We start from the raw sequence: 9,360 nt of genomic DNA, 5'->3' as shown, positions 1-9,360 counted from the left end.
ACAGGGTTCAGTGTGGACATGTGGGGAGGCAAAAGCTCAGAGCACAGGAGGCCCCCTCCCTCTGCGAGTTTTATTTCCTGGAACTCTACCAGGTCTCACTCACGTTGAATATCAGGTGAAAGTCTCTTCAGGTCCACGGGAGGGAAAAGTACCACCTTGAAATATACCAAGGCATTCTGTCCTCACGACCAGGTCGTCCTCGGGAGACTCTGCTTGTCTAACCTGCTGGGGTTGATCAGAGCCTAACTGATCTTGGGAAGGAAACGCCCACTTCCCCCACTCTGCCATCTGTCCCACCCAGGATTCCAGTCCAGGTGACAGGCTCACTGTCACAGGTCTGCAGAGGACCTCCCACTGCCCGTTCCTTCCCAGCACATGCTACTGGCCTGCTTGTCACAAAGTCCTTTTACCTAGTACATCACATCTGGCCACCAAGAAAAAGTCATTAGAAACACCAAATGTCAAAAAGTAAGATCTGGGGAGACAGAGCAAGAGTCAACCAGACTCGGATAAGGCAGGAGGTTGGAGTTAACAGGCTGGGAGCTTAAAAATATTTGATTAAGATGCTAAGGGATCTAACGGAAAAAAATAGGCAATGAATAGATAAGAGCAGACAGGTAACGTAAGAAGAGATTTGGAAGATAGGAAAATAAAAAGAAAAAAATATTAGAAAGCTGGGCAATGGTGACAAGTACCTTAGGACCAGCTACCAGGAGGCTGAGGCAAGAAGACCACTTGAGCCCAGGATTTCAAGGCTAGGCTATGTAAGATCTGGTCTCAAAACAACAGAACAAACCAAAAAATGCTAGAGATCAAAAACACTGAAATGAAGAGTGCCTTTGATCAGCTCATACTAGGGTAGGCATGCCTAAGAAAGGAATCTCTGAACTAGAGGATTTATCAACAGAAACTTTCAAAGCTGAAAAAGTGAAAAGACAGAGCAGAATAATCATATTAGTTATGAAGTGTCCCCCAAAAGCTCATGTGTGAGACAAGGCAAGAGGTTTAGAGATGGATTTACTAGGTCAAGAGAGCCTGAACCGAATCAGCAAGTCAGCCCCCGATAGGGTTAACTGGGTGGTGACGGCAGGCAGGTGGCGTGTGGCTGGAGAAGCTGGGTCATGGGGGGCATGCCTTTGGGGTGTGTGTTTTGTCAGTGGTATGGGGGACTCTGTCTCTCTGCATCCTGGTGCTATGTTCTGAGCCACTTTCCTCCCCACACTCTTCCACCAAGATGCTCTATCTAGCTCGCCCCAGGCCCAGGCAATGGAGGCAGCCATCTGTGAGACCTCTGAAACTGTGAGCCCCAAATAAACTTCTCCTCCTCTAACTGTTCTCATCAGTTCTTTTGGTCACAGCGATGAAAATGCTGACTAAAAAAAGACCTGTTGGAATATAAACGATCTAAATGCACAAAGTGGGAATTCAGAAGAAGGAAAAGAGAGGGAAGAGAACAGAATACTTCAACCAAAAGTGACTGAGATTCCCCAGAACAAAACCAATGTCCAGGAAGTTCAGGGAACTCCAAGTAGGACAAATGAAAACAGAAACAAAACCCCCCGCTGTTTAGTCAGCCTGGAGGCGCTGAGACCAAAACACCGGAGAGGGTCACTCTGAGAGGAGGGAAGGTTTATTTTGGTTCACAGTTTGGAGGTTCAGCTCCTGGCTGGCCACCTCCTCTGCCCCACCTTGCCTGCCTGCAGTGAAACTAAGAAGGACGGCGGGTCCAGCTCCCATAGTTCAGCCTTCCTCCGGGAACACGGAGTTGGGGCACCTCATATCCAAACCACAGCAACAGACTGTTCCCAATATCAGAGATGAAAATATCCTGAAAGAAACAAGAGAAAAAAAAAGAAACCTTACCTATGGTAAATGAGAGGTAAGAATTACATACGTCTTCTCAGAAACTGTCAGCAGGCGGAGTGGAATGAATTATTTATTCAGAGAAAAAAAAATCTTGAAATTTGAACCCTCTGAAATTCTCCAAGAGTGAAGGAAAGAAAAAGACTCTCAAAGGCGAACCCAAACTTGAGGGAATTTGTTGTTAGTAGATGTAGACATGCTTTGCAAGAAATGTGAAGAACATTCTTCAGAAAGAAGAAAAATAAAAATGATGAGAAACTGGGATATACATTTAAAAAGAAGTGTATTAGGGAAGGAATAGGTGAGGATAAAAGCAAAACCTTCATTTTTCTTATTCTAGCAGTTTGTTCAAATAATAATTGAAACCAAGTACACACACATCTGCTTACATGTAAGCTTACCTGTTTCACTTACATGTTTTGTTATTATCAGGTACGTGCATTGCCCATAAAGCAGAATAATGTCATTTGAAAGTGAACTTGGATTAAGTCGTTACCCATTACAAACTCTAGAGCAACTAGAAACTTTCAAAATACTTGTAACTGATAAAACTAGTAAAGCAGAGAAAATGCTCAGTTAAACCACAAATGGCAGAAAAAGTGTGGAAGACAAAAATATAAACAAAGAACAAGGGCAGCAAATAGGAAATAATAAGTACATTTAATATTCTATCAATAAACACTCTGAATATCAGAGGCCTAAATGCACCGTCCCAGTCCATTTGGGCTGTATGGCAAGTTACTAAACTTTGGGTGGCTTATAAACAACAGAAATTTATTTCTCCCAGTTCTAAGACCTAGAGGCTAAGGTTAGCGCTCCAGCATGGGTGGGTCTTGGTGAGGATCCCTTCCAGGTTGAAGATGGCCATCTGCCCTGTGTATCCTCCTATGACAGAGAGAGGGGGAGGGAAGGAGGCAATCATACACACACACACTCACACACACACACACACACACACCTCTGGGGTCTCTTCTGTAAGCTCCCTCATCTCATTCATGAGGACTCCACCCTGGTACTCTTGTCTCAGGATTCACCTCCTAATATTATCACCATGAGGGGTGGATTGTAACATGTGGAAGGGGCGGGGCACAACATAGACCACTAGATGCCAGACTGTCAGGGCCAGTCAGAGAACAAGCCCTAACTGTATGTTATCTACGAGAAATTTACTTTAAGTATAAAATCCCATGTTGATTACAAGCCAGTAGTGAAGGAAGGAACACCACGCTGACACTGAGAGGAGAGAGCAGGGGTGGGACAGACAGAGGACTGTGAGAAGAGGGAGGGACAGGCATTGCACATGACAAAGGGGTCAAGTCTCGAGAAGGCAGCCATCCCTCAAGCACCCAGCCCCAGGTGCCAAGGTACCCGAGGAGAGCCAGGAAACTGTGGGGAAGGGGTCTGAGAAATGGTGGAGCCCAATGCACCAAGAAACTCCTTCTGCCTAACAGCAGTCGCACTGGCAGAGTGTGCCTGCTGTGACATCTGAGACACTGGCAGAGTCTGTCTGCTTTGATGTCTGGGGACTCTAGAGTCCATTGAAATCTTACAGCTTCCAGGGCAAGTGTCATAGTTTGCATCTGGAATGTTCCCTCAAAGACCTGGTCCCCTGTGCAGTGTTCAGAGATGGGCTCTGGAGGTGAACCCATCACGATGGCTCTGATTTCACCTATGGATTAATCCACTGATGGATAACGATTGAGTGGACCATCGGGAAGCCATGGGAACTGCAGGAGATAGGCTCAGCTGGAGGAAGTGGGATCCTGGGGGCATGACCTGGAGTACATCTTGGCCCCAGCCCTGTCCCCCAGTCTCTGTCTCTCTTGCTTTCTGCCTTCTGGCCACCATGAGGGGAGCAGTGTGCTCCACCCCATGCTCAGGCTCACCTCAGGTCCAAAGTGATGGTCCCCAAGCTCAGCAGGATAAAGAAGAACAGAGACACAATCATACCATAGATGCCAAGAGCATTGGATAAAAAGCAACCTCTCCAATCACAGTGAGAACACTCAGTAAACTAGGTATGGATGAGCACTTGCTTAGCTGGATAAAGAATATCTATAAAAACCCACACAGAAAGACACAGTTTCTACTGAGATCAGGAACAAGGCTGTGATGTTCCCTCACAGAGGTGAGGGCTTTTCAACATCATGCTGGAAGTTCCATCTAATGCATTAAAGAAAGGAAAAAAATGTATTAAGATTGGGAAAGAAGTAATAAAACTGTCTTTTTGACATATTAGGTGACTAATTATGGAGAAAATCTGAAAGGTCCACCAAAAAAAATGTCTCAACTAGAAAGTGATTATAGCAGTTTTGCAGAATACAAAGTTAAGGCTAAGAGACAAAAGTTGATCACTGTTCCATAAACCAGTAATGAATAAGTGAATTTTTGCAACTGAAAACACATTGCCACTTACAATAGTGCCCCTAAAAATGAAATCTTTAGCTATAAATCTAACAAAATATGGGTAAGATGTTTAGGAGGAAAATCACAAACCCTGATGAAAGAACTCAAGGAAGAGATAAATAAAAGAAGAAGTATTCTATGTTCATAGCTAGGAAAACTCAATATTGTTAAGATGTCAGCATTAGTTCTTCCCAAGATGATTTATACACAATCAAAATCAAAATTCTTATTTTGTGGATATTGACAGATTGATTCTAAGGTTTGTATGGAGAGACAAAGACCCCATTTAGTCAATTCATCATCAAAGGAAAGGAGCAAAGTCAGAAGATGGGGGCACCTGACGTCAGTACTTACTAGAGCTGGCAAAGGTCTCCCCCCTTCGGCAGGCTCTCTGCACTTTTTCCTTTGGCTATGCAAAAGCTCTTTCATTTGATGTCACCCCATTTGTCAATTCTGGCTCTTGGAGTTCTATTGAGGATATATAAGCTGTCCGAGTTCTGTTCAGGACATCACTGCCTACAGCACTCCCTGGAATGGTCTCCCCTTGTTTTCCTCTAATAGTTTCAAAGTTTCAGGTATCACATTAAGGTCTTTGATCCACTTTGAGTTGTGTTTGTACAGGGTGAGAGAGTTTCAGTCTTCTACAGGTGGGGATATAGTTTGCCCAGCACCATTTGCTAAAGAGGCTGTCTTCTCCAATAAGTGTTTTTAGCTCCTTTGCCAAGAGTCAGATACCAGTAGATGTGTGGGTTTATTCCTGGGTCCTCTCTTCTATTCCATTGGTTTATGTATCTTTTTTTTTTTTTTTGCCAATGCCACATTGTTTTCACTACAGTGGCTCTGTAATATATTTTGAAATAGGTATTGTGATGCCTCCAGCATTGGTCATTCTGCTCAGGATTGCTTTGGCTATTTGAGTATTTTATGCTTCCATATGAGTTGTAGGATTTTGAGGAATGCCATTGGTGGGAAGTGCATGGAATTTGTAGATCACTTTCAGTAGTATGGCCATTTTATAATATTAATTCCCCAGCTCATGAACACAGTAGGTCTTTTCAATTTCTAGTGTCATCTTCAGACAGAGGATTAATATTAATAAAGAACTCAAAAAGTTCAACACCAAAAGAATATGTAATCCAAACAATAAATGTGCAAATGAACTGAATAGATACTTCTCAAAACAAGTCAAATGTAGTCCATAAATACATGAAAAAAGCACTCAATACTTTTAGCCATCAGGGAAAGGCAAATCAAAACTACATTGAGAATGGCTATTTGCAAGAATACAAAAATAACAAATTCTTGGGGTAAAGGAATCCTTAGACACTGTTGGTGGGGATGTGTATTAATTAGTATAGCCACCTTGGAAAAGAGTATAAATAACTAAAAACAGAATTGCCATATTAAACAGACGTACCTCTCCTGGGCATATAACCAAAGGAATCAAAGTCAGCATACACCTGCTACTCATGTTTATTGTGGCACTACCACAGCAGCTGAGGTATGGAATCAGCCAACATGCCCATTGACAGACAAATAAAGAAATGTGGAATGTATACACAATGGAGTATTAGTCAGCCATTAATAAGATTAAATTGTATAATTTGCAGAAAAAAATGGATGGAATTGGAGATCATCATGTTAGTCAAGATAAGCCAGACTCAGAAGAAAAAGTGTCCCCAACAAATGGGACTGGAACAACTGCACATCCCCCCGCAAAAGGAGAGATGTAGCTGGCTGGACACAGAACATACAAAAACACACACCTTTTACAGAAACTAACTCTGCATGAATCAGGGACCCAAATATGAAATGCAAAATATGGACCCCCCTAGGAGACAACATAGGTGGAGGTTTAGACCAATTTGGGTTTGGTGGTGATTTCTTATTTGCATCACTGGGACCCACAAAGTAGGAATTTGATAAACTGAATAACCCTAAAATCAAAGGCTTCTAAACGTTCTAAGAGATGCATATGTTTACCATGATTTAGATATCACACAATGTGTACACAGAGTGGAGCATCACAGGGTACTCCATAAATGTGTACAAGGTTTATGTTTTTACATATCAGTTACAAATGGATGTAATTTAAAAATCTACAAGTCTGGTGATGCTGGAGGACAAAAGAATAGTCTCCCAAGATGTCCATTTCTAATACCCAGAAGGTGTAAATATTTTAGGACAAACTAAATACATAAAATTTAAAACTTGTGTTCTGCAAAAGATACTGTCAAGGGAATAAAAATATAAGCCACAGACTGGGAGAAACCATTTGCAAAGGACATACCAGATATAGGACTGTTATCTGAAATGTATAAAGAACTGTAAAAATTTCACATAAGAATTCAACCACCCAGTTAAAACAGGGACTCAGCCCTTAACAGACACCCATCAAAGCAGATACTCATATGCCAAGTAAGCATATCAAAAGATCCCCTGGGTCATGCAGCATCTTGCAAATGCAAGTTCAAATGATGAGGTATTTCTACATGCCTATCCAAATGGCTGAAATCCAGAACACTGACATCACCAAAGGCTGGCAAGGACAGTGAGCAACAGGAACCCCCATACGTTGCTGGTGTGAATGCAAGATGGGCCATCCACCTTGGGAGACTGTTGGCAGAGTTTTATGAAATTAAACATTCACCTAACATATGATCCAGCCATCACACTTCCTGATATTTACTCAAAGGAGCTGAAAACTTACGTCCACACAAAAAACTGCACATGGATGTTTATAGCAGCTTTTTTTTCATAATTGCCAGGACTTGGAAGCAAACACAATGTCTTTCAGCACATGAGGAATAAACAGCAGAACATGTAGATGATAGAACATTATTCAGTGCTAAACAGATACGCGCCATCACATCACAAAAGACATGAGGAGCCTTGAGCACATATTACCAAGTGAAAAGCCAAACTGAAAGGGCATGATTCCAACTTCCCAGCCTCCTAGAACAGCAGAACTGTGGAGGAATGAAAAGATCAGCCGCTGGGCGGGTAAGGAAGAGGAGGAGAGGAACAGGTGGAACACAGCCAGCCTTTGGGCAGTGGGTGCCCTCTGGACAATATGGTAGTGGTGGATACAGCCATCGTGTATCTGTAAAAATATCTGCTAGAACATACAATGGCTGGAACTGTGGACACTGGGCAGTCATGAGACTCATCAGTTGTGACAGATCTGTCACTGATGGGGCATGTCAATGAGGGTCATGGCTGTGCATCTGTAGGGCAGGGGCACAAGGAAAATCCCTGCATCTTCTCCTCAATTTTGCTATGAGGCTAAAACTGTATTAAAAACAGTCTATTAAGAGAGGAAAAGAAAAGGGGGTGCTTTTCTGTGTTGAGCCGTGGAAACTTTATGGTTTGTTCCAACAGCATGGCCTGCCCCACCTTAACTAGTACAGGTTCATAGTATTATTAACCTATTTTACAGATGAAGCAAATAAGAGATGAGCAACTTTTCTAAAATTTCAGAGCTACACAGGTAGAACTGGGCCTAAACTGATCCCTGATGTGCCCTAGTCCACCAAGGCACAGCCTCACATAAAGGAGCACCTTCATTTCCTGGGATCTCCCATGGGAATACTTGCAACATACCCTGCTTTTCAGAGTAATTATCAACGTATCCAGGAGCTGACAGGGTCCATCTATGCTAGAGCTTGAGGTACATGACAATCATTTCCTGGGAGGTGATGGTTAAAAACCTCAGTTCCAGAACCACATTCTCATAGATACTGAAAATCCACATTTTAAACCCATACTAAGGAATAAACTTGTTCCCACAAGTCCTGGCAGTAGCTGATCTTCGTGACAGCCAGTACCATCTTTCAGTCTCCCTTGCCCATGACTTCCTCTAATGTTTAGGGAAATTTCCCCTACTTTGGGGTCAGGATTATGACTACTCAGCCTAGAAGCTGAAAAGTGACCATCGTGCACTTTCCCAGATCACAGGCAAATGGCCTGGGCTCGATGCCTGGGCTTGACCCCTCCGACACCTCCATTCTGGACTGGAATGAAAGTGAGTGGGGAAGATGCAGAGAGCTGGGAGGCGTCCTGGGATAAAGCCTGTGTTCTGAGGGGCCAGTGGCAGAATGGAGAAGTCCCCTGGTGAGGTTTTGGTACCACCTGGAAGTAATTAGCCCCAAGCCCAGCTCGCCTGTTTCCCTGCCCTTTCTGTGGGCTTGTCCTGGGCACATCTAGCCTACAGCAATGCTGGGAGTCCCCTGTCCACTCCATCCACTTGACCACACCTGTGCACCTGCAAACATGTGACCCCTCCAAGAGATGGGAACTTTGGACCTGATGACAACAGAGACCAGATTGGAGGCGCAGGGGCGAAAGCACAGACAAGGTGCGCCGGGGTCTCGTATTTTCCCTCTGGTCCCAAGTACGATGATTTTTTAAAAGGGATTTCTTCTCTGTGGAAGACCTTTGGAGGCACCTTTGAGCCATCCTGCACCGCTCTCTTTGGTCAGTGTGATTAGGAAAAGGGTTGCAGGGAGCGGCGCAGTCCATACCTTATAGGAAAGGGGTGGGTAAGAAAGATTTCAGTGAGTGACAAGTTATGGATTAAGGCCCAAGAGCCGCTCTGCCTCTGTCGCCACTGCTTCCCCAGGATGTCTTGGACTCCCCCTCTTCCACCCCCGCCACCGTGTCCACTGCTGTAGAAAAGCAGGGGCAAATCTCCCTGGCAAGGACTCGGCTGCCCCAGGAGCATGGTGCAGTCAGAAACCAGGCACAGGCAGAAGTCAGAGAGCTTGGGAGGGGACAACTAGAAATTGCCTGGCTCATGATGTTTTTGTGGTTGCTGACAGTGAACAGGGCCAGCTGGCCCACCTTCCCCAGCATCACAGGGCCTTCTGCCTGCGAGCAGTGGTGGGAAAGCCAGAATCTCCACAGCCACTCAGCATTGACCAGCAGAGGGCTGGAGCTCCACACCCCAAAGTGGGCCCTCAGGACAGCTCCCATTTAGGTTCCTGTAGGCTTTGGGAAAGGACTTTGGATTCTTGGTGAGGCAGGCGTCCATCATCCATCGGCTGAGAGGCAGTGTTTTTTCTTCCCGTGGGTCCACACTGCTGTCATCTG

The sequence above is a fragment of the Ictidomys tridecemlineatus genome, unplaced genomic scaffold (genome assembly GCF_052094955.1).
Source record: "Ictidomys tridecemlineatus isolate mIctTri1 unplaced genomic scaffold, mIctTri1.hap1 Scaffold_639, whole genome shotgun sequence".
NCBI classification, from domain to species: domain Eukaryota; kingdom Metazoa; phylum Chordata; class Mammalia; order Rodentia; family Sciuridae; genus Ictidomys; species Ictidomys tridecemlineatus.
Note: the sequence above shows the minus strand (reverse complement) of the source record.